The sequence below is a fragment of the Taudactylus pleione genome, unplaced genomic scaffold, assembly GCF_031769625.1.
Source record: "Taudactylus pleione unplaced genomic scaffold, aTauple2 ptg000026l, whole genome shotgun sequence".
NCBI lineage: Eukaryota > Metazoa > Chordata > Amphibia > Anura > Myobatrachidae > Taudactylus > Taudactylus pleione.
The window spans coordinates 38,454,835-38,482,000 of NW_028284428.1; the positions used below are offsets into that span (position 1 = coordinate 38,454,835).

The 27,166-nt window shown below is 44.6% G+C and overlaps 1 pseudogene; it reads right to left on the minus strand.

Moving 5' to 3' along the window:
- Window positions 1-11,464: 11,464 nt before the first annotated feature.
- Window positions 11,465-11,583, minus strand: LOC148539319 (5S ribosomal RNA; annotated as a pseudogene).
- Between the last annotated feature and the right edge of the window lie 15,583 nt (window positions 11,584-27,166).

A 27,166-nucleotide genomic window follows, 5' to 3' on the forward strand; every position in this document is an offset into this window, starting at 1 on the left:
TTGGGGAGAATGGCGGGCCCCCCCCCTTATTTCTTCCCCCCCCTTTGGCGGACCTTGTGTGTTCCGAAGAGGGCATAGGTTGATTCAACACCTTTTTTTTTTCCTTTCGGCAGCTCGGTCAGTGGCACCATGGGGAGCTGGCTAGTGTGAGGTATCAGTCTTTTGACAGTGCCATCGCCCTGGCTCGTTCCTTCTGTGTCGCGGCTTTGCTTGCAAGGTTCAATGTTGAGTCGGCTTTCCGCTTGTTGCCCCTGCATCCAGACTTTTTTCGTTTCATGGGTTTTCAGTTGCAGGGGGAGTATTTCATAGAGAAATGTCTGCCTTTGGGATGCTCCATTTCCTGTTTCTTCTTTTTGTACGTTTTCGCACATTCCTGCATTGGTGTGTTTCTGCCAGCACAGGGGAATTGGGCCTGGTTCATTACTTGGACGATTTCCTCTGTATCGGTCCAGCGGGCCCCCCTCGTTGTGAGCATTTGCTTTTTTCGGTGCAGGCTTTATTTGCAGAGCTGGGTGTTCCCATTGCCCATGACGAAACAGAGGGCCCGGTTACATGTTTTTCCTTTCTTGGTATAGAAATCAACACCGCTGTGGGTTGCTGACGGCTCCCGGACGACAAAGTACATAAGCTGTCTTGGGTTGGGGAAGGCTTCACCGGGAATTTGCTTCTGCTCGATCTTTTTCCAATTGTAGTGGCCGCGAAAATTTGGGGGGAGTGCCTGCGCAACTCTAGCTTAGTATTCTGATGTGACAATCTGGGGTTGGTTCAGGCTATAAACTGTAGGCGATCATCCTCCCTGCCAGTTCTATGTTTGCTTGCTAGATTGGTGTTACTTTGCTTAAATGTGTAATGTTAGCTGGGTGGAAATGATGGCCGTTAGATCTTGATCTATTTCCACATCTATTGACGCAGTCAAAGGTGTGTGCTTATCGAAGTTTGAAATTAATTTGCTCAAATTGGCATTTGCAATGGCGTTTCATGGCGCATTTAGGGTTAGTGAGTTGGTGGCTCCTGCGCACGCTTCGGCGTCTGCACTGCTTCGTCGGGACATATTGTGCTGCAGTATGCCTCGCTCTAAAACTTACAAGATTGGGCGGGGTTGCTGGCTAGCTTTGCAGAAGTGTCAGGACACTGGGATCTGCCCAGTGTTTTTGGTGCATGAATATTTGCAACAGCGTCCAGAGTGTGGGGAAGCGTGGTTGGTGCATCAAGATGGGGTTCCAGTTTGTACTGTACATACCAATTTGGTCAGTTTTTGCAGTGGAGTACTGCAGCTCCAGGGACGGTTCTAGGGGTGTTCGACCAGTGCGGTTCGCACAGGGGTGCCACTCGTAGAGGGCGGCACCCCTCCCCAGCATCCCGATTTCAGCGGGACAGTACTTCAGCCCATGGGTGGTCAAATCGGGAGGCTGGGGACCCCCACCGCCACAGCTGTGCGGCAGTGCCGGACCCCCAGAGAGTGAATGGATGCTGCGCGCATGTGCGCGGCAACCATTCACTGACGGGAGAGGGCTGGGGGAAGCCCAGCCAGTGACTGAGTGCTGGGCTTTACCCCCAGCCTGATGTTAGTTGGAGGCGTGCCATGCGGGCACGCCTCCAAATAACGTCACACAGGGGGCATGGCCTATGGTAATTAGGCCACGCCCCCAAATTTGGTCGCGCAGTGTGCTCAGAACCCTGGAGCCGGCCCTGTGCAGCTCTTGGTCTCCCTTCGCATGAATATGGCACTCATTAGTTCCGAATCGGGGCTGCCACGTCTGCTGCCGCTTCCGGTTTTTCAACGTCAGAGATTCAGGCTCTGGGTGGGTGGAAATCCGGAGCATTCCGTCGTTGTGTGTCCGAGCAGGGTGCTGCTAGCTCTTATTCGGCATGCTAACCAGGAGTTTAGACTACTCTCTTTCAGGGGTTTGGAGGGATTTTATGTTTTCCTACGGAGGCAACAAATAGTTTACCCATATAAGTAGAAAAGATCCTAGTAGGTTTTTGTTTTACCTCCAGCCTGGTTAGCGTGCTTGTGTTTGTCACTAACATCGTTATTGTTGTTTTATGTAGTCCTGTCTGCAGTTTGCAGGTGTGCATGGAGTGGTTTGAGAGTTGTATGATGACAGGCCAGTCTGGATTATTGGCCATTCATTAATTTATTGGGCCGCTAATTCGGCCGCTGCACATGACTTAAGCTCTTTTGCTTAGGCCCATGGTGTTAGAGGTTGGTTTGTAGAGCATTGCTGTGGCGTGAATTGAAGGGGCGTCTGATGCCTACAGTGTGAATGTTTGGTCGGCCTACAGTGTTGATCGTGCACTTGGGTGGAAATTGTGGTTCATAGTGCACTCAGGTTCAAAAACATGCATTTGTTTAGGTCTGACAGGGTCCATTTTGTCGGATGCAGGTTTGTGGAGGCTTTGTCTAAGGTGATGGTGGAATTGGTTTAGTTTGTTTGGTGGCGGGCTGCGGCTTGAGGTGCCTCGCTTTGGCGGAAAGAACGGTAATGTGCTTTTAGTTATACAAATTAGATGGATGCGCTTTCCTTGTTCAATGATAGGCCAAAAATGTCCCTACAGGGAAGTGACACAGCCCGTCCTGGCGTGCTGTTTGCTGGAGAGTTGAACACCAACGGTGATGTGTTTGGTCTGCGTGTGTTTTGTGGGAGTGTCCGTTCTTTGTTGTCCGCCACCATACTAACTTTAAGCTCACAATCAATTTGAACTGGCAACATCTAATTATCTAATTCGATAGCCCAAATTCAATATTTTATTAATCTTATGTCAATTAAATTTGACCTTTAATTTTAAATCCAACGCCTGTTGTCCGTGTGTTTATTTTTAGACAAGTTTTTAGTTGTGTTAAGTCTGTAAGGTATAGTGCACATATCAACCATAGGGAGTTTAGATAATAGCTAGAATCTGATTGGTTGCTATGAGCAACATCTCCATTTCTAAAAAACTCTCAATTTAGTAAATATACCCCCTAGAGTGTAGACTGTAGAGACATCCATGACATTTCTGAGATCCAATTCCGTAATAACTTGTGAATATTATTAATGATATTATAAATATGTAAGTTTATGTAAGTGGATTCTATATTTATAACTAATAGTTGCTAATAAGTTGGTGTTGATATTTATATCCATATCTATATAATAAGTAAGAAAGCGTGTCTGTCTGTTTGTCTAGCTCCACTAAATTTGGCAGGGTAGTGTAGTTTGATAAGGATTAGGTTTTTGCCTAGGTTTGAAGTGAACTTCGTCAGGGCCAACACTATCACACAATCCCTGAAAATGGGGACACTCTTAATCACACAGGTTCCAAGGCTGGCTCAAGTGGAAATTGTCAGTCTGCCAAAAACCTGTGTGAAAGCTACAAAAGTATCCTTTTAACCTCAAAGTCTGAGCAAGTATCAAACTTTATGACTCATGCAAGTTCATATTAAATCCAGAGTTAGGGCCCTATTTACTACAATCTGCATTTAAAATGCAGTTGTAATGTGATATTTTTGCCTAAATTCACATTACGAAATTAGGAAATATCACAGGGATTTCTCAAAAATTGCTTGCAGGGCCAGAGCTTTACGATAAAGCTCTGTCCCTGCGAAACCCCTCTGCAGTCATCTCACTATATTTTTCGCAAGAAATACAGTGAGAAGGTGCCCACGCATGTGCCGACCAGCTCTCTATACCCCCCTGCAACCCCCCCACTTACACTTATTTCGATGCTTCGGAGAAGTCCTCCCTCTGGGCCTCCAGTCAGCTGGTCTCTCGGCTTTTGCACTGTGACTCCGGTCAGATGTTCTATGCAGCAACTGTCCAGGATCACACAGTGCAGGAGATGGGAGACTAGCTGATCGGAACCCTAGAGGACATCACCGGAGCACTGATCACCGGTCCCTGGCTTTAGGTAAGTGGGGTTTTTTTAACTTTTTTTTTTTTCAAGTGATCACATTGTGGACTATTTAGACCCCTCAGCTGATCACTGGGGCTGGCTCTGCCCCGCCTGTTGGAGCAGAGCAGGAGTCGAGGAACCAGGGGGAAACCCTGGATAACACCATCTCCAGGTGGCGCTATTATCACAGGGCTTCCCCCGGTATTTTTTTCAGATTTTATTTTCAGTAAATCTGGCCAGTTCACATTTCCCACTACAATTATGGGAAAAGTGATCTGCTCACTAAAAATATGTGATAATTTTGGTTTGGAGAAGAATTTTACGAATTCTATTAAAATTGCCCTTTAGTAAATTTATGTGAAACTAAAATAATGTGAAAATGGTATAAAACACCATTTTTCACTTTATTTTAGTAAAAATAATGTTAATAAATAGAGCCCTTAGTCTTTTTAAAGTGACCATATATATTAGTCAGCCCTCTGTGTTTGCATGCAAAGGTGTAAGTAGAACTTTGGAGGCCACATAGCAAGATCTTTAAAGGGCCCCCCAGAGGTAAAAAAAACACATACATTTACCCATTCATGTTATGCCACACAGTAGTACCCCTTATACACATTATGTCATGCAGTAGTAGTGCCCCTTATAACATTATGCCACAAAGTAATGCCCTTTACACATTATGCCCCCTCTCCAGCAATTCACCTCCCCGTCTCCCTCCAGCAGCCTCTTGCATCTCCAGGTGTGTATTTGGGTCCAGGCCACCAGCTAATTACAGCTGGCACACCGGCAGGCAGTGGCAGACATGGATAGACAGTTCTGGCTCAATATGAATTTGGTGCAGGCCGCAAGCCTATCGGACCTCGTTGATCAGCAGCCAATCAGAAGCTGACACTGCTGATTGGCTGCCGGTCCACCAGCTCTGATTGCCTCACGACCGGTGGCGCTGTCTCTCCATGTCTGCCTGCTGGTGTGCAAGCTGTAATCAGCTGGCAGGCCAGCATCACATCAACACCGCTGCCACTCGGGCCCCCCTTGGTGGCTCTAACTGTACCAGCCCACCTTGTGTGCGTGACTGGGTGCAGGGGGAGCAGTGGGCCACAGAGGCAGCTCAGGCACCATAGCAGCCACACCCCTTGCACCCACGGTAGTTACGTCACTGTTTGCATGCATGTTGGCAAACAGTGGGGTCATTTTCAAGATCAATGGAATGGGGTTAAAGGCGAGGACAATGCAAACAAATAAAGGCTACAGGTGTACTTCAGGGTCCAGTCTTCAACCTTGGGTATCCCAGCTAGTATTATCTATCTAATTATCTATCTATCTCTATCCACATATATACACATATTGTCGGATAAAGGGCATAATAATGTAAATTGTAGAGGCAAGAGAAACTCCTGCTTAAGGGTCAAATTGACTTGCACAGGGGTCTAACTATGAGGTTTTAGGACATATAGTGTTAAAGAAAGAAGTATAGTGTCAGGTATTAAAACTTATATACCATTTACAGCAGTGGTCGGGGAACAGGGGTAAATTACCCCACATGGGGTAAAACTGAAATTACTGGGGGTAATGGATGCAGGGCTGGAGGTGCACATGAACCGGGTGTGCCGCTGCACTCGGCGCCAGTTACCTCCAGCCCGGCGCCGCAGGGAGGCTCTAACCCGGACGCCCGCTGAGATGTTATTACCAGCGGGCGCCTGGCTCCTTTCCTGCAGCGCCGCGTTAGCCGGAGGCTGGAGTTCTCTTCTGAACTCCAGCTTCCGGCTCTCTCCATGCGCACTATGGGAGAGACATCATGACGTCTCTCCCATAGTTCCGAGGAGCGGCACTACAGGGGCATAACTATGGGGGCACTGCTACAGGGGCATAAGTATGAGGGCACTACTACAGGGGCATAACTATGGGGGCACTGCTACAGGAGCATAACTATGAGGGCACTACTACAGGGGCATAACTATGGGGACACTGCTACCGGGGCATAACTATGGTGGCACTACTACAGGGGCATAACTATGAGGGCACTGCTACAGGAGCATAACTATGAGGGCACTGCTACAGGAGCATAACTATGGGGGCACTACTACAGGGGCATAACTATGAGGGCACTACTACAGGGGCATTATATGGGGGCACTACTATAGGATTTCCTTCCTTTCAAATCAAGGGGGTAATATCGGCGTATCTAAATATATTTTGGGGTAAAAGTTAAAAAAGTTCCCTGACCCCTGATTTACAGTGTTAAGTTGGGAGACAGCAATGGTAACAGAAAATATCTAATCTCAAATTAATTTTATCCTTAAAGTTTGTATAATAAATAGCTGTAATAAACTTTACTGGTTGTGGTGGTGTCCAGTTATGGGATGGAGAATATACAGTAGTAATATCAATACAACTCAGATCCAGGGGTCTTTTTCAAGCCTACTCATGGAGCATCGTACTTGAACAGAACACTGGTGGAGGCACAGTCACAGTTACATATCTCTGATTTAAAATATCCTGAGCATATTATCATCCTGATCCTATGGTGAGTAAGGGTTATGATGAGATCCAATAGATGTTTTGATATCTTGTTGCAGACCATGGCTATCCCAGTAGGGTGCAACCAACAAAACTGCAAGATAATCTCACAGGACAACTGATCTTCAATTGTGGTTAATCACAATCACTTTCAATGCTTTCAGGTGTATGCTAATTACTTTGACCATGATATTGAATGAGAATGATTAACTCTGAACACCAGGGCTGTAGAGAGATTAACGTGGCACGAGCACTGGGATATGTGGCCAAATCTGGGAGTCATGACCATGTCCACTACCGAAACCCCCCTGAAAAATACTATGTCCCCCTCAGCAGCTGGCTCAGGCCCCTCGTACAGGGGTGATCAGTACCCACTTCCCCCCTCTCGGTACCCATGCTGAACACAGCTACTACAGTATACAGCCCCATTATAACAGGGTGTGCACACTAATACCTGTGTTTTCAGACATGGTTCAGACCCAGGTCAGACACCGTTTACACAGCATCATCGATCTTGGTTATTCTCAGGTCAGCCCCATTCACACTGAACCTGGGTCTGCCCTGCTAAACTTGTGAGGTCATAAAAAGTGGGAGGTGACTGCTCCAAAACCACCAATCAGCTAATTTTAGGCATGATCCAGGTCAGATAACCCGGGTTGCACCGTTTACACTGGACCATTACCCAGGTCCATCCTGGGTCTGACCCTGGTAGCTACCTGGGTTGGATTGCTGGGTAACTTGACCTGGGTTATTTTTCAAGGACCCTTTTACACTGAGCTGCGACCAGGGTAGACCCAGCAAAAACCCAGGTTTTTGCTCTGGTGTAAAAGGGGTATAATGCAACCAGAGTATTGTAGGTTTTGTATTTTTACTTCTTTTCCTACTATTTGTCTATTTGTTTTTGTTCATTTGAAAATTGGTTTCATCGTCACATTAAAGGTGTGAAAAGGTCTGGCATGATTTATTTAATTTCAAGATTTACATCACAAAATCCTGCAGAATTATTAAGGGAGTGCAGACTATTTATATCCACTGTATTAAAACAGATGATAGCAGGTTATTAATACAAATACCAGATAACATTAAGCACAGTTTGTGCATATATTGGAACTACAAAAGTTAATTATCCAACAACCGTAAAGGGAAAGATATTAAAGTAGGCAGGATCTTTATTTATTTTTTATTTCCCAAGATGAAAAAATGCAAATGTGGCAACATACAATATATAACCTGGACAAAAAAGATCAAGAATGAAAGAATGTTTTTTTTCTTCTTTTACCAAACCTGCAATGTGCATGTCATTAGGCAGTGATCCCCTCTTTATTGCCGGTGAAGAGAAATATTTAGGGCTCTTACGACGGCCAAGACACAAGTTTATTGTAATTTCCCCTTCCCCTTGTTACCACACCTAGGGCTTGTTTCTCCGGGTAGTGGGAGACTGTAGTTCACCTAAGAATTGAGAACATTTTAAAATTCATTATGTGATCATGCCATCACTGTTATATTATCAGCAGAGAAATAGTGCAGGCTAATTTGAAGTTGACTGTGAAATTGTATGTAGTAGAGAGAATAGGCATCTGCAGATGTGTTTCTGATGGATTTTGGATGGCATGTGTATGGCTTTTGGATACAGTGTTGCATATTATAAAGCAGCTAGTTATAACTATTTTACAGATCATAGCCTACAATTCTATGGTAATGGCTTATGTTCTCTCATCTTGCATGTACAGTAACTCTCTCAAACAACTACTGTACGTAGATCATGCTTTCAAAATATGTACATTGGACACAGTTTAAACTCCCAATAGCAAGGAAACCTTTAACCAAACCAAATAATTATAAGTGAGTACTATTTTTTTTACTAGCTTTCCTCCGATGTTATTATAATATTAGTATAGATATGGGACCACTACACTAAACGTAATCCTCTAGCCCATACCCTGAGCCCATAATCCTAAACCAGTGGTAACCACCTGTTTCCTCTTGGGAAAAAAGAACCTTTACTAGAAGAACCTTTACTACTGTATATACTTTAATGTGGCAACTCCATAGCATCATTTCCATACTAAGCGGCTGATTTTGAGTTGGGAGCAAAGCAAAGAAAAAGCTAGTAACTTGGGGCCTGATTTATTATGCATTGCAACTGTGAATGCAATAGCGATTACACACGCAGTCTCACTGCAATGATATGCTAATACATTGAGATCGCTATGCCGTCGCAGCACAACATAAAGATGTCCACCTTACCTTACACACATCCGTAATGTTTAGCAAGACTGCAAAATAATATCGAGTACAATCGCAGCCTCATGCACACTTGCACAAGCTCTGACCTTACTCAGGAATTGCTAACCTCATCGCATGCAGTGAGTACTCCAGCTGCATATTGCATCGCAGTGCCTAATTAATGTACGCCCCTACAACGGTGTTCAAACGCCCTGGCATGCCTGCCTTTCGCTGACCATCCCCCGTCAGCTCCAACAGATGGCACCTCCTGTCAATCACTCTGCGATGGGTCTGCATAGTCACTGCAATCACAGTCCCGATCGCAGTGACTGGTTCGCGTATGTGCGAAGCATACGCATATGCTGAGTACAACCAAATCACTCATCTCTAATTTGGAACAACCTTGCTGGCAGTTCAGTATGTGCTGCATACACATAAAAGTATATTAGTATAATAAAGCTGGTATTATGTCCCTGCCAGATTGCAAAAAACTTAACAAGTCTCTGACAGATGCTGGAGAGCAGTGGCATCACTATGTGTGATGTGCAAAGGTTGCATTGCTTAGCACCCATGAAGCCATACCCCCTGGTTTGTGACATTTTGGAGGAGTGACTGCAAGTCACATCCCCATTATCATCTCGCTGGGGGGCTTGCCCAGTGCTCTGTGTATGACACCCACATGCGCCCATCATCTATTACCGCTGCTCGATGACACTATCCGAGGAGGTGACACTAAAATAGTAGAACGGCTGTACTAGTTTGGTGGTACCGCTTAGATGATGTCACCTGTTGAGACCTACACCACCCCAGTGACACCACTACTGAAGAGGACATCTCCAAAATACTTTTTGCTCTCCTCCCTGCTCTATCTGCTACCCAGAACCAAAACAATCTTATTTAACACATGAGCTCTCCCCTGCCTCTGGTCAGGTGGCCAGAGATAGAAAACAAGACAATTTGACTACTTTATCTCATTAAGGGGTCTTTTTATCAAGCAGTGAAAAGTGTGGAGAAGTGAACCAATTGAGAAGTTGCCCATAGCAACCAATCAGCTTACAAGTAGCAATTATCCAGTACAGTCTATAAAATAATAGGTAGGAGCTGATTGGTTGCTATGGGCAACTTCTCCACTGGTTCTCTTCTCCACGGTTTTCACTGCTTGGTAAATAGACCCCTGAGCAGTTTATATACAATCTGCAATGTGAACTACATAGATAATTTGTCTGGTTTCTAAAATGTAGGATCCCTTTCTCCGAGGATAAGGCTACCCTTCTACATGTGATAATAGACTATACTCACTAAATACTTGACTGTCATGATGTCCTTCTGTATCACTACTAGAATATTTTCCTGCTCTTGGTTCTAGTGCCATGAGATAAATCCTTCCCCTCATTTAATTCCCCTACATCCAAACACTTTCAAGGTCCTAAAGAACATGGATTTCCCAATGAATTTATACAAGAAAAGGGAGGCATTACTTGAATATAAAGTTCAATCCAACAATGAAGATTCAAAATTCTTCTGCCCATTTTTTACTCAATACTTTAGCAAATACAAAAAATTTTGAAAAAAAAATTGACACATGCTGTACTGAAACTTGACCCAATATTAGCAGAACATCTTCCTCACCAGCCTAAGATATACAAAAAGGTGAGGAGTATATATACTGTATTTATTAAAACTGTTTGGATACTTGTATTCCAAAATGGCCATTAAAACTTTTTTCACTGATTTTAATGGATTCTAATGTAATGGGTGTAATATCTGTCCACTTGCAGAAAAAGAGGCAAAACCCTTTACAGGAAATGTTAATGACAAACCAAAAACAATAAAGCACTATATACATTTTAATTCATAATTTATTATTTATATGATTGCATGTACTTATGGACTAATATATATTGGGAAAATGAAAAGATTATTAAAGATCAGGATACTAGAACACACCTGATATATTAAAAATGATATAAGTAATCATAGTATACCACAACAGTGTCATAATAGCAATCCTAATTGGCTAAGGTCTAAAGGAATAGATGTACCCCCTGATAAAAGAGGAGGGTTTAAGGTCAAATTGCTCACTGTAACATTCTGGACATTAACATTAAACACATTAGTGTCAAAGAACGAATGATATGAGATGTCACCCTTCATTGCTAATTGAAGTAGTTCAGTCTGACTTATTCAGTGATTTGTACAAAAGAAAGGAAAGAATTCCGCACAGAACTCAAAAACTAGTAAAGATGATGATAATTATTAGTAGAAACCAATCGTTATATAATCTAGATACAGCTGTATCAATAGTTGTTGTTGGTGGTGCTCCCACAGCCCAATGTTCACATTTGTACAAAGGACAAAGAAAGAAAGAGAGGGCTATTCGCTGGGGCACTCTTCATGACAAATGTCCACTTCCAATTATGTTTGTTGATTGATAATTGAAAATGATATCAATTACACCCTACATAACCAAATGTTACACAACCTTATATGCACAGCCAATAGAAAAAGGATTGGTGTTTGAACATATTAGCAATAAATGATCCAACCTATTTCCTCATATTAAAAATTAACTTTTAATCAGAGTTGTATTAAAAATTGAAAATGAATATCCCTTCAAACAAAATTAGAGTTATTAGATAAGGGCGAAAATAGAATGTATTGAAAAATAAGATAGACTCTCTACATGCGTTCATACATACATGTGGATAGGTAAATACCCTGGTCGTAAATAAATAACCATTGCAATAAAATATCTTATCCTCTGGATATATGTGGGTTGTTATTATGGTACTGAGTTGCCACTCTGCTGAGTTACCAATCGTCCTAATCCACCTCCGGTATTAATGTCCTACAACACCTGGTATTCCCAAGTGGTCTCCCATCCAGGTACTGACCAGGCCCATGACTGTATAGCTTCCAAGATCAGACGAGATTGGGCATATCCAGTATGGTATGATTGTAGATAATTCCCAACTGGGGAGTGTAAATACCCAGGTACACACAGCGTAAGAGTGTATGTAGGACTAACTCACCAGAGAAGTCCACTTTGTTAAATAATACACAGTATCAATAAAAGTATTGCATAAGCGTACTTTAATTGCAATTATACAGTAAGTCACATGGTTAAACACATAAAGTAAAACAGTCAAGTGTAATTGTCTGACTGATTACTATGTACTTAATCAGTCAAATAATATGTTCCAATAAGCTATTAAATATGCTGTTCATGTGACAGTGATATTTGTATATTAATCTAAAATAACATAAATACACTTAATATGGTCTGTATGATAGATGATTAGATTCAATCCTATTAATAGGCAGTTTGTAAATAGTGCATTCTAACCACTAAATCGTACAATGAGTAGCGTAGCGGGTGATTCCATTCAATCCTGTGAGTAGGCAATTAGTGATAACACTTTCCAAAAGCCTAATCATAAATGGTTAGCACAGCAGCCAGCATAAGGTGATGCGTATCATAATATATCTCAGACCTCATAAGGCTCATAAGGTACACAGAAAAAAATATATAGGTTGTCAGTATAATACTGATCCTTTACTATAAACAGACAGAGTATGTGCTCGTCTAATGAATAAGTAATGAGCATATAGATATATGCATTCATCCAAATAATTAGCTCAAATGTTATTCAGCATTTACTTGCACACTTATAAAATAAACAATAGACTGGAACAGCACTATAAATAAGTGTATGTTATACTGAAATAGGGGAGTAAATTCCCCCGCTGGATCAGCAAAAAAAAACGTATAATCACAATATAAAAACTCTACGTGTTGCTCATGAAAAAAATATCTGTATTGACACGGAGGTCATTTACAGGCTCACATATAATCCAAGGCAAAAGATGTCTGTAGTGACACAAGGTCAGTTACAGGCATACATACGATCCCAGGGTAAGACTACTTGGAGTCCGATCACTGCATAAGTCGGATATCCAAGGAAGAAGGACGCGCGTTTCGCCCAGTCCAGGGGCTTGTTCACCTCACACATCACGTATTTGGAGAAAATACTCCTTAAATGTGTATATCCGGCAAATGATTCCACAAAACTCGGAGTATCATTGGCTAGTAAGACACGTGATGTGTCTGCATTAGCCTATCATGACCGTTCATCTGGTCCAATCGTCACAAAGGTCAAAGCGCTTTGCATGCTGGGAATTGTAGTCTGAAAACGTACACAGGGATAGTCATCATCTTATATACCACAACATACGGGACAAATCATAAGTCCACATTCGGTAGTGCTACAGAGGAAGCGTAGCCATACAGCAAAAATTCTAATGTGGTGCTAATAAAATATAGCGCTTATGTATTGAGTGATGGCCACGCATGTGGACCAATCACTGCAGACGCTGAGTACATTGCATGCTGGGATCGGTAGTTTATGTGTACTACAAAATCGTCAACATAGTGAAATGGTATTGCATATTCCGGTAGGTAATATGTTATAAAAAAACGTCAGGGAGTACTATTATATTAAAGGATGGCCACACATAAGGGACAATCAGACACCAAGTGCATTGCACACCGGACTCTGCACTCCATCCACACCTGATATATTAAAAATGGTATAGGTAATCATAGTATACCACAACAGTGTCATAATAGCAATCCTAATTGGCTAAGGTCTAAAGGAATAGATGTACCCCCTGATAAAAGAGGAGGGTTTAAGGTCAAATTGCTCACTGTAACATTCTGGACATTAACATTAAACACATTAGTGTCGAAGAACGAATGATATGAGATGTCACCCTTCATTGCTAATTGAAGTAGTTCAGTCTGACTTATTCAGTGATTTGCTAAGTCTGGATCAGTTTTAGGGCTTAGATACTAAGGGGCTCTATTTATTAACATTAGTTTTACTAAAATAAAGTGAAAAAGGGCCACAGACCACCAATGTGTATGTATGGCACTGACCACCAATGTGTATTAAATGCCGCAGACCCCCAATCTGTTATTACTGACCACCACTGTGTATACTGTATATGCCATTCACAACCAATGTGTATTATATGCCACAGACCACAAACCTATTTTATATGCCGCAGACCACCAATCTGTTTTATATGCTGCAGACCACCAATGTGTATTATATGCTCTAAACCCCCAAAGTTACCACCAATTACCCTGCTGAATACCTAGGTTACCTGATGATGTTCTTTTTTTATAATACAGCCATTCTACTTTTCAATTTTGCATGTTTTTTGGCTTTCTGGTCTTCTCCGTGTTTATTCGGAATTACAGAGACCTTGTCTCTGGTATGTTATGTCCAGGTATGCACCCCTAATCTACTTTGTATAAAACACTGCAGACCAACAAATGTTTCTTATTTCCCACTGACCACCAATGTGTATTATGTCATTGACCAACAAATGTGTATTTTATGCCACAGATCACCAATGTTACCACCAATGACCCCGCTAAACACCTATCTTACCGCATGATGTTCTTATTTTGTAATACACCCATTCTTATTTTCAATTTTGCAGTTATTTTCTGAATTTCCGACCTTTTCGCTGTCTGTTCATCAAAATCAAAGAGACCACATCTTATGTATGTTATGTCCACGCATGCACCCCTAATCTACTTTAGGTAAAACACTGCAGACCAACAATGTTACTTATACATGTGCATACGTATATATTGCACCCTATTAAACCTGGTGTAATGTAGACTAATAAGTTTCATTCACACACAAGTCACTGCACTATTATTTATAAGGTGTTTTTTTTATAAGGTTTTTATAAGATTATTCTTATAATGTGAACAAAGACAATGACCTTTGTGTGAATGAATCTTGTTTTGTGTTTAGGCACTCTAAACATTAAAAAGCACCTTAAATTATATGCATATTAAAACTTTATTAAAAAAAAATCACTTTATTTAAAAAAAACATAAAAATTAAACAACTCCAACAAAATTAAAAACAGTCAAAACATATACAAACAGCATAAATAAATGTAACTTTAAAAATTTTTTGGTTTAAAGGCCCCCGTTGATTGGGGGCCACACCAATTGTCCAAAAAAACTGGCCACTCCCTTACTGGGGGTAGCCAGACACCGTTATGTAGTCTGAGTTTAATTTAATTTCATATGTTTTTTGCATTTATTTCCTGTATACACTAATAATTTTTTTTTCTGATAGATATGGCTATGGACAAAGACCTCAAATTCTGGACAGGGTTTCTGGAACTCCCCAGGGAGAAGGAGTGTCTGTGGAGAGTCAAATCAAGAGACTACTTCAACAAACAAAAAAAGAATTTAGCCCTTTAGGAATTAGCAGATTTCAACAAAAGCCACCACAGTGCAGCCTCCATCGACTGGGTCTGCAAGAAGATACAAAATATACGGATGGTGTTCCTCAAAGAGCATATTAAGAGTCAGGCCTCCAAGTCATTGGGAGCTGGGGCAGGCGACATATACCATCCAACCCTATGGTATCATGACGTACTGCGCTTCACCCTGGACCAGGACTTTCAGCACCCATCTCGATGCTCGTTGGACTGTGAGTTTGGAGAAGAAGTGGAAGATTTGGGAGAAACCTCCAGTGTGGATTTGGTAAGTGGAGACACAGTGCAAACACACCATGCCAAATGTTTAACAATCTAGAATACAGTCCACATTTGTCCTCTTTAGGTTATTTTAGACAGTCTCCCTGTCATGGCACTGCCCCCATTCCATTAAAATAGGTCAGGTATTCCTCACTGACCTGTTCTGCTCGTGCAGTGCCCGTTTCACAAACCTCTGTTGCTTTCACAGACGACCACCGATCAAGTCCTCTGGCTATTCTGGGTCATCTGGCATAGTTTTGCCTGTTGTCCTTTGCTGGATGGTTTTCCACCTTAGAAAATTATGCATAACCCAGTTGATCTTGTCCACACGCAGGTTGATGGCTGTGTGGAAGATGCAGAAGTGATTGCTCAGGATGCCAAATGTGACAGCCTGTAATTGTAGATGCGCTTCTCCTGCGTCAGTCCCCTTTGCGCATACTGCTACATAATGTGTTCATGGAGTGCAAAGGCCTCGTCGGCCACAAATACAAAATATAGACCCTGCGGCAAGTTAAGGGTTTTTGAGATGAGCTTCTCGTAGAAAGCTATCTGTTTGAAAGACCCACCATCCGAAACACTGCCATACTTACCAACATCCACAAACAAAAATTCATAGTTTGCATTCACCACAGCAAGGAAAACAATGCTGAATAATCCTTTGTAGTTATAATAATAGGATCCACTGTTGGCAGGTGTGGTTATTTGAACATGCTTGCTCATCAGCAATGCTTTTCCATTCCTCCACGGTTGTAGGGAACTTGAATAAAATAAAAAAAATAGTTAACATTACCTTAATGCAAATTTTTTTTTTTAACAGACTTCAACCCCAGACCTGGACATTGATGGCACCCAAGACCTAAGCGGCATTATGGAGAGTGAGGGGGAAAGCTCTACCCAAACAAGGCCACGGCTCTCCCAAAAGAAAATGACGTGTAGCCAGCAAGGTCCAGCCGCAAGCTACAACAACTGCGGATTAGTTTATCCAAAAGGCAAAAAGTGCTGCAAAACCCTCCGGACCAATTCGACATACTAGCCTCTCATTTAGAGAGCGCTATGTGTCAGGTGGTCCCGGAGTAACAGCTCCAATTAGAAAGGCTAGTGTACGACTTGGTCATCGGAGGGAAAACTGTTCAACTTACTTGACATACCTGTATAATGGGGTCTCAGCACCACCCATTTGGACCTCCCACTACAATGATGGTTCCCACCCCATCAAACCCTACTCCTCCAGCCATCTATACGTCCATAGCTTCCGCCGACATCTATACTGCCTTAATGGAGGCAGAGCAGGACACTCCTCTGTTTTACAACTTTTAACCCTTTTTGTACCCCAATTATCAACAAGTTTTATCAATAGCTACTCTATGATATATGGTGCTTCTGCCACAGATTGTACTAGGTCAATAAACACATGCCGTAAGGGCAGATTGATGGGGCCGCAATTTGCGCTTACGGCACGTGTTTATTGACCTATTCAAATCAGCACCACAAACATCATATATCATAGAGCACCAAAGTTAACTGATAATTTATTATACTGTTGTTTAGTATTATATTATATGCACATTTTAAAAATGTTGCTAAATGTGCAATTTAAAGGCCCATATTTTACTAGGGCCATATGTTGCAGTCTATTTATTTTTATAACATTTAAAGTTTTAATTATATTTATGGACATAGTTTTCATTAAAATGTGCAATTGTTTATACTGTTTTATATGTTGCGTGACATTTAAAATACAGAATAAATGCAGCCATGTTGAGGGTGCATATTTTGTACGTTTATAATGACAAAAAAAAATTTCACAAAAAATAAATGTGTGTTGTCTTTTATTACCTTAAATTACTGCTTCCTCAGGACAGTAATAATGGCTTTGCAGGTCTCTGGGATGAGGAGGCCCAAAGCTTGAGGGGAGATGAGGGAGCCAACTTTAGGTCAGCCAGGGATCTTCCTGTAGCCAGGTACCTCAGGGTAGCAATCAGCCTCTCTTCAGCAGAAATGGCCCTCCACAACTTGGTATTCTCCTCAGGATGAAGGGAGTCACCAGATGCAGCATCTCCTGGAGGGTGGCGTCATCCATGCTTAGGATGTTGCACTAGTCATCTGAGAGCAGATGGGCATGCAAACAGTCCCTCTCTACAGTGAATAAATAGAGCGAGCATGTGAATGAGTATTTCCTTACCTACATGATTTCTCTGCAACTGGGAACCTTTGAAGAAATTGATCCTCCCTGGACAGGCAGTTTCTTGAGTCGGTATTCACTATTCATGTAGAAGATCAGATGGTCTGAAAGCCGCCTGTTTGTGTTGGAATAAAGCCAATGTCATCATTATGCAACAGATGGTGTCTTACAGAAGATTACTTTCCCCCAGCCTTTTTTTGTACCAGTGGTCCTACCTATGTGTCTCCAGAACCATCCCCCTGTGTGTCTCCCTAGCACCATTCCTCGGTGTGTCTCCCTAGCACCATCTCCGTGTGCATGTGACAGTGTGTGAGTGGGTCCTGGTCAGTGTGACAGTGTGTGAGTGGACCCTGGTCAGTGTGACAGTGTGTGAGTGGACCCTGGTGAATGTGACAATGTGTGAGTGGATCCTGGTGAGTGTGACAGCATGTGAGCAGCGTGGTCAGTGTGACAATGTGAGTGGACCCTGGTGAATGTGACAGTGTGTGAGTGGACCCTGGTAAGTGTGACAGTGTGAGTGGACCCTGGTGAATGTGACAGTGTGTGAGTGGACCCTAGTAAGTGTGACAGTGTGTGAGTGGACCCTGGTGAGTGTGATGGTGTGTGAGTGTGACGGTGTGTAAGTGGACCCTGGTCAGTGTGACAGTGTGTGAGTGGACCCTGGTGACTGTGACAGTGTGTGAGTGGACCCTGGTGAGTGTGACAATGTGTGAGTGGACCCTGGTGAGTGTGACAATGTGTGAGTGGACCCTGATGAGTGTGACAGTGTGTGAGTGGACCCTGGTGAGTGTGACAACATGTGAGTGGACCCTGGTGAGTGTGACAACATGTGAGTGGCCCCTGGTCAGTGTAACAGTGAGTGAGTTGACTGTGGTGAGTGTGACTGGCCCCTGGAGTGAGAGAGTGTGATACTGGCCTCTGATCAATATGAATGTGTGTGTGTGTGTGTGTGTGTGTATGTGTGTGTGTGTGACCCTTTGTCAGTATGGAAGTGTGCATGTTCCCAGGCAGGTGACAGGATGATGCTGCGAGCTTCGGTAATCATGGCTGCTATGTACATGTCCTGGCCGGTGGACCTGGTGCTGGGGGCCGCAGCATGCTGTCTGACTTGTGTGCAGTGATAAGTCAACCACAGCACAGGAGGTGGTGACTGCAACTGCAAGGGGAGCTTCAGACCCATGGCTCCTTTTGCTACCTCATCCCTGGCAATATCGCTGGCTGCTGCAGGCTTAGCTGGCCTGGCCGGGTGGTGAGAGACATGCTGCTGGGCTGCAGAAGGGGGTGGGGCTGGCATCCGGACTCCTGTACTAGGGGGGCTGGACTAGAAGATGATTGGCATCCACAAGGAGATCTGAGTCTACAATGAGGAAGGGGTGGGCTCAGCTGGGCTGAGAAGCACAGCCATAGGTGGCTGATCCCTGGGGAGGGGTCAGCCACCATCAACAAAACAATGTAGGCCTTAGCCCCAGATCCACGGCTGCCAGCTTCCAATCAGCGCTCGCCGCTGGCCGTTCCCGACTAACTTATTTTATTTTTTTTTCAATTCATAATTGATTACACCGGCCCCAAAACGGTCCGGCCCACCAGGGAAACTCCCGCTGAGGTCTACCTCCAATCCGCCCCTGCATGTGAGAGAGGGACTCCCTCTGCAGCAGCCACTCCTTTGTCCAGCATGATCTCAGCCTTCTCATGTTCTGGGCCCTCTCCCTATGAGCTAACACCTCAGCCGCAGCATATGGTACCATAACTCTATAGTGAAAAGTTTCCATCATAAGAGAATGTAGAATACACAATTTGTTAAGCCAGGCAAAACAAAGCAGAGCAGTAAAGCAATATACAGGGTTCAGAAGGTATGCACCAAACCTTACTGGTCACAGAGCAGAACTGCACAGAGCTAAAATGGCGCCTGCTTTATATATCCTGTAGCTAGTACAGCCCATTATTTACATTTTGCTGAAATCTTTAAGATGGTCATCAGGTGTTTTGGAGAGCAAACGATATATCGTTAACAATCTAATGATTTGGAAGTAGTCGTTAACGACACACTATATATCATTTGGTCGTTGGTAAGATTGCACAGTGTGTATGCACTACTACATACTTCCCAACTTTTGAAGAGAGGGATGCGGAGTGCGCGTGCCCGAAAAGGGGGCGGGCTTCCGAAAAGGGGCATAGCTTTCCTAAAAGGGGCAGAGCTTCGCTTCAACCCCCCGTTTTCGTCACTATAGGGGGTGTACATAGCACTGTCCGAGATGCTGGGCAGCCCCCCAGTCTCTCCCTGCACTAGTGAACAGATGCCGTGCGATGCGCACGGCATCTGTTCACCTTCTGCACACCCGCTGCTCTGCTATGCAGAGCAGCGGGTGTGTTCTCCCCAACTTCCCACCCACCGCGGGACACTGTAGCCTTGGGTGGGACAGCGGGACAGTTCCAGAAAAACTGGACTGTCCCGCTGAATGCGGGACAGTTGGGAGGTATGCTACTAGATCGTTTCCCAGGAGCTATAGGGAAATCGTTGACGACATTGCATCGTTTGCAAGGTGTCTAATATGTACCTAGCTTTATAGAAAAGATGTTTTAATAATTTGAACATTGACATCTAAATTGATACAATTATGAGCTTTATTATAATATCCATTTATATATATGTCATTTTAACTGGGTTTTTTTGTCCTTTTTTATATGTCATTAATATTGTTTTTTGTCTGCTTTATATAATGTGGGATATGATTCATACAGATAAGTTCCAGCATTTATGTTACATAAACACGAATTAGGCTGGGTGTGAGCACTTTATTAAATATATTGTCTAGCCCTGGAAAGCTGAGAAGCCTTGTGTTTATGGAAATAATTTTTCTGTATTGTTATGTTCACATATGTTAATTTTTTATATGGTTATGAAGTGTAAACTAGTGATTGGCTGGTAGTGGTATTATATAGACCTGAGGGATGTCACCAAGGCCATACCTCTTATGAAGTCCATTTCGAAATGCGTTATGGTGTGGCTTAGTGATATATGGATGTTGCCTGGACTCCTTTTCTGTGACTGCTGGTTGGCGTGGACCCGGCATGCCGCGATTTGCTCCCTAAATCTGTGGCCTGGATTTGTGTCCCACACTGATGCAAATGCGGCTGTTTGGAGTGAGACATCCAGAGCAGCTTTCTTTGAAATTAGTGATATTCCCTAATATATTTTATACTTGGTATGAGCATAACCTGGCATGTATAAAGATCTTGGATGGAAACAGTAAGAGGCAAATGTACAAAGCTCTGGAAAGTGATAAATTGGAGAGTGTTAAACTACCAGCCAATCAGCTCCTAACTGTAATTTTTGTGTGGTTGGTAGTTTATCACTTTCCAGAGATTAGTACATCTCCCCCTACATATCTAAGGTCTACCCGGATGAAACTGGGTACATCAGCTAGTAACTTATAATGCATTTCTGCATATGAGGCTGATACTAGCTGGGAGTTTAAATGGACATTTGTTTTCAAAATATCACACAAAGATACATTAAATAATTCACCATTCCATCTGGCAATACCACCTGCTAGTTTATCTAAATCAGGGGTGGGGAACCTTTTTTCTACCAAGGGCCATTTTGATATATATATAACATTATTCGCGGGCCTGGTGCAGGCCATGCCCCTCCGTGTGACATCACACGGGGACGGAACCACAATCGCCAGTGATACAGCAATACCCGGAGCATCCTAAGGATGCTCCAGGGAGCTATAAGGGCAGCGGTGTGACCATCTGAAGTGCTCTAAGGGGCTGATTTAGACCCGTTCGCAAGCGCACAGCGCTCGCAAGCGGGTCGATGTTTGCCCCCTGCGCATGCGCCCGCCTCCGGCGTGTGCATGCGCGAGCCCCAGCGAGCGACTGAAGTTCAGTCGCTCCGGGGCTCGCTACAAGACGGGGTGGCTGTTGATGTTGATTGACAGCTCTGCCCGTTTTGTGGCCGGGGAGGGGGGGTGGTTAGGCAAACGCAGACGTTCCCTTAGGAACGCCTGGCGTTTGTGGGCAGCCCTAATAACATCACTCGTGATGTCAGTAGTGGACTTCCTGCTCTATTAGAGCAGGGAGTCCACTTGGGCTTGCGAGAGCTGAGACCCTACCACAGGGTCTCCTCGCAAGCCCGATGGTCGCGATAATCTTGACCATCTCCAGCCCGCTCATACAAGCTGTAGGTGGACACCCACAGCTTAGCGAGCAGGCAGGAGAAAAAAAATACAAAATTCCCACCCAGATTCAGAGCGAGCACTCGCAAACAGCAAGCGGCTCTGAATCAGGCCCTAAGGATGCTCCAGACGGCACTACTGCATAGATTCTGGCTGCAGGCTGCCATTCTAGGCACCCTGCTAGCCAGATGAGTCTAGCAGAAAAAGCTCAGAGGGCCAAACCAAATGATTCCGAGGGCCTGAGGTTCCCCATCCCTGATCTAAATCAATCTGTTGGTGAGTCATTTATAAATATAAGATGTGAAGTTCGCCAGGGGCACTGGCAGAGGGGGGGCGCCATTGCCACCTGACTTGGTCTCCTGTTTACTCTGCGCAGTGTGCCGCAGACAGCTGTCATTAGTAAAAGATCGCTGGTCTCCTACTGTCTCCTCTGCTCTTATCAGTGTCCTCCATTGTTTGTTAATGTGTATCAGGCTTCTTATATGTCCCTTTATATCAGAAACATTTAAAATTAGAGAGACTAATTTTTATTTTTTTTCTAATATATCTCTTCTCCCACAATACCCACTACATACCAATCACCACTCACTAATTTCCATATGTCAACCTTGCAGGAAAAGAGTGTAAGCAACACATCAACCACAATGCTCTATTCGCAAGATAATTTGCATATATGCAAATTATCTTGCCCACAATGCACCTTGTTTGTTATTGATGCCCTATTTTCCTGTGTTGTTGACATATAGAAATTAATAAACAGTGCTTGCATGTAGTAAGTGTTATAACTGAAAAAACATAAAAATATATATTATATATATTTAAAAAAAAGTATATATATATATATATATATATATATATATATTGCCTCCCTATTTCTACAGGCGTGTCAGTTGAACTACCCCCAGTGTAAGTACTAAAACATTTATCTTTTTCTCAGTATGGGGAATTGACCATAATCTTTATAGATTGTGCATACTTAGGTATCAGGATTACGATATAATCCTTATGGGCTGTTTTTATTAATGTGTGTGAGATAGCAATGGACCCATGTGTCTGGTTTTACAAGTGAATTATATGGCAAAATTAAAAAAGCATAATGCAGTGTACAGTCCAATTTGAATATATGTTAATTATTTTACCCGTAATGCATGTTTGTTTTTGATGCTATGTTTTCAAGCTTTTCCTGTGAATTTTGGCATTAGTAAATAGTGGTTTTCAATCCCTATTTCTACAGATGTCTGAATTAAACTACCCCAAGTGTGTGTTATTTTATTTTTTCAAGTAGAAGCAGTCATTCGAGGGGGGCACCAGTCCCTTAGTTTGCCAGGGGCGCTCGGACCCCAAGATACACCCCTGGATGCAGCACACCATCTAGCACACAATTCCTATCAGCCTCTGTCAAAGCAGAAACCCCCTTGGTTACGTAATTAGAAACTTGAAGAAAAGTTGTAAACAGGATACTTACCATTGGATATAGAGCTTGCAGCTGTGGACATGTAAGGAGAGATTGTAAGAGAATCCACAAATTGTATAAATACAGCAGCGGCTCCTGTCCTCTTACCTGAGAGGGCTGCTACTGCTGCTCTGGCCGTGGCCTGGGCAATGAATCTGACAGGCGTGGCACCGTGCATGTGCATTACACCGATTGATTGCAGCCCTGAGAAGCCGTATAGGGCTGTCCGAAAGGCAGAGCAGCGGCTTCCACTGTCTCCGGTAGTAGTATCACATTCTTCAGAGAGGGACGTCTCTCCCAGTCCAGGCCCACAATGCCCTGCACCCGAGGAGCCGCAGCGTTTCCATTCCTCTGACTGGCGGACATGCAGAGACAGACTGTGGCTCCCTCTCCAGGGCCGCCATCACGGGGTACAACCTAGGCTTTTAGACTGGGGAGGACGAGGAAGTGGTGCTGGATGTGCGACACCCCTCCGCTGGGGCTGTCCGGAGATCTTCTTCCATGGTGTCCTGTAGCAGTGAGTGCAGACCAGACTGGAGAAGGGGGATTCTGCAGCTTGCAGACCTGATCCGAGCACTTGGCACTCTCCTAGGCAAGGCGGGGTTGGCAGAATCCTGGACACACTAAGAGGTGAGTGGACCAGAGAGGCACCAGCACATAGGGGAATGTGGGGGATCACTATGAGACAGAGGGGAATATGGGGGGTACTGAGAGACAGGGAAATTGTGTGTGGGGTCACTAAGAGACAGAGGGGAATATGAGGTGGCACTGTGAGACAGGGACATATGTGTGTGGGGTATACAATCGGGAAACCGGCTGCCTTAATACCGACAGCTGGCTTCCCGACTGTCATATCCCGGCGAGGGTGAAATGCCAGGCATCTAGATGTAGACGCCTGACATTTCACCGATGCCAGGAGACCAGCGCAGAGGGGAATATGGGGTGGCACTGTGAGACAGGGACATATGTTTGGGGGGTATACAATCGGGAAACCGGCTGCCTTAATACCGACAGCTGGCTTCCCGACTGTCATATCCCGGCGAGGGTGAAATGCCGGGCATCTAGATGTAGACGCCTGACATTTCACCGATGCCGGGAGACCAGCGCCTGGCATCCCAATTGAAGGGATGCCGGGCGCCGCGAGCGGACACCTGCGGGGGGGAGGGTTAGGTTTAGGGCACCCGGGGGGGCTTAGGGTTAGACACCCCCCCAGGAGGTTTAGGGTTAGGCTAGGGGGAGGGAGGGTTAGGGTTAGGCATCCCCGGGGGGGACTTAGGGTTAGGCACCCCCCCCCGGGGGACTTAGGTTTAGGCAGTGGGGAAGGGGGGGTTAGGGTTAGGCACTTAGAGGGGGGATTAGGGTTAGGCACTTGGGGGGGAGGTTAGGGTTAGGCACCTCTAAGGAGGGATAGGGTTAGGGGGTTAGGTTAGTTTATACTTACCTTAGTGACGATCGGGATTTCCAGCGCTGTCGGGCTTCCGCTGCCGGGAACTCTGCTTTTGTCGGCCAGGCGCTGCCGAGAATCGAACCGCCGGCCACTACTGTGGGCATAATGTGTAAGGGGCAGTACTACTGTGGGAAAAATGTGTAAGGGGCATTACTACCAGTGGCATAACTACAGTCCCTGCAGCCACCGCGGTGGCTTGTGGGTGGCGCTGAATGAGGGCAGCCCCACGTCAAAGAAAGAAGTGAGGGGAGAGCCGCACTGACTGCTGTCCCTGCGCTGCCGCCGGAGTCACTGTCCGGTGGGCCGAGGGCGTGTGGGAGCCGGTGACTCACGGCAGTGATTGAGAGCTGGGCAGTGGCTGCTCCTGTCTGTATGAAGACCGTCCGCGCTAATCTATTCAGCGAGAGCCTGAGGTAAGGACCGCGGGTGGTTTGCAGGGACAGGCAGGCGGTGCTGGGTTCAGTCAGTGGGCTGCAGTGCTGGCCGCTGGCTATATATATTTTATGTTAATACAATTTATATATCACCATGTCACCTGCTGGCTTGCCCTTAGGAAGGGAAGGAATAATAACAAAACCAGGGTATAGTTTGTATCTCTCTTTACTATAGTTTCTCTCTTCACTAAATAATCAATACAGTACAGTGAAGAGAGAACCTATCCCCTTTTTTAGGTATATTTTAAATGCTGCTGGTCTGTATATACAGTTTTATGCTTCAGATTGTTCTGTTGTTTTCCTAGCACAGTCTATTGCTTATTATGAAATACAGGGACTGATTCAGAAAGGATCGCTATTGCAATCGCAGCTCCGTAATCACACGTAGGTTAGCTGAGAAAATATGCTGATTGCTATCGCAATGCCGTTGTACTGCCAGCATAGAGACGCCCACTTCCTCCCACTACTGCATTCGCACATCCGTATAACTTTGCAGTCCTGCGTATACTTTGGGAACATCAAGTAACATAGTCCCTCACGCAGATGTACAGTAGGTCTGACCTTACTTAGAAATTGCTAACCTCGTAGCACGCAGTGAGTACTCAAGCAGCGTATGCACGCCCATGCAGCGGCATTCAAATGGACAGGCCATAGGCAGGGAGGGGTGCCAAAAACTTTTTTGGCAGGGGGGAGCTAAATTTATAGTTACGCCACTGATTACTATTGTGGGCCATAATGTGTAATGGGCATTACTACCGTGCGGCGTAATCTGTAAGGGGCATTACTACTGTGTGGTCATACTGTGTAATGGGCATTACTACTGTGTGGCGTAATCTGTAAGGGGCACTATTACCATGTGGTCATACTGTGAAAGGGGCATTACTACTGTGTAGTCTAACGTGTATAAAGGACACTACTATGTAGTGTAATGTGAATAAGGGGCACTACTGTATCTCGTAATGTGAATTGGGAGTACTATAGTGTGGCCACGCCCTCTCACTACAAGACCATGCCCTTTTTTCGGTGGTGCGCCTGTGACGCGCACTATCCCTGTTTACAATATGGGGGGGCACCAATGCTCTTTCTGCCACAGGACACCAAAATGTCTAGTTACGGCAATGCTCAGGGGCGTATTTATAATGGGTGCAGGGTGTGCGGGGAACATGGGTCCCTGGGACCAGGGGGGCCCCGCACCACACACCCTGCACACATAGTATTACTTACCTCTCCGGAGTCCCACATCGGCGCGGGCATCCGGCGCTGTACAACGACTGGAAAATGGCTGCTGCGGCCATTTTCCCGTCGTTTGCACATGCACAGTGCAGGGAAAATGGCCACCATGGCCACTTTCCCGGCGACCTGTGCAGACACCATAGACTCTGGGCACACTCTAGTGCCCAGAGTCTATAACTCTGGCACTGGCCGCGCACAGCTCAGTGCGCTGCCGGCCGCCAGGTGGGGAGGAGGGGGCCCATATCGGAGACTGCACACAGGCCTCCTCCTATCTAGAAACGCCCCATGCAATGCTGGTAGGTTGCGCTTCCAATGGGAAGCCACCTCAAGTAACATTGAAGCCAGTGCAGTCACGTACTGCAACTGGCTCACTGAAGTAGTGGATCTTACTGCAGCCTTGCAACCCCCAGGTCAATCCGCCAGTGTAGTAACACATTCCCTTCTCTCTCTATTCAAATAGGGGAGCCACACCAACTGCCAGTGATGTCTGTGTGATGATCTTTCCTACCTATCCAGTCCAATGCATATCTTTAATTAGCCATTAGGGAATAATCTCTAGAGCAGGGGAGTTTTACATCCCCCAAAGCTGGCGGTTGTTGCAGCTTAAACATAGAGATGCGTGGGTGTTTGTTCGCCAAAATAAATTTGCCCATAGTAGCATTTATTAAGTGGAGATCTGGCTTTTTTAGGAAAAGAGAAGCATTTGGAGGGCATAACGTATACGAGGGCAACTGACCATCTTAAGTGACAGAGGCCCAGGTAGGAGAGGGGGAGCTGTCACCAGGTGAGAAAATCATGCAGCTTATTGTAAAGTAAAGTAAGAAAATTATCTGCATAAGTTTGGGAGAGATGGGTTGAAGGATTCAGTCCTGGTATTTGAGAGGGGATACTGCTCACTGAAAGGGAAAACTGCCATCCATCCCACACGAGTCTGTCTATAAAACGCTAATGCTTCCTTCTGATAAAAAAATGGAGATAGAATAAAAGTCTGAGAATGTGCAGCCGGGATTGCCTCTCGAGGGTTGTGAAAATATAATAATACAG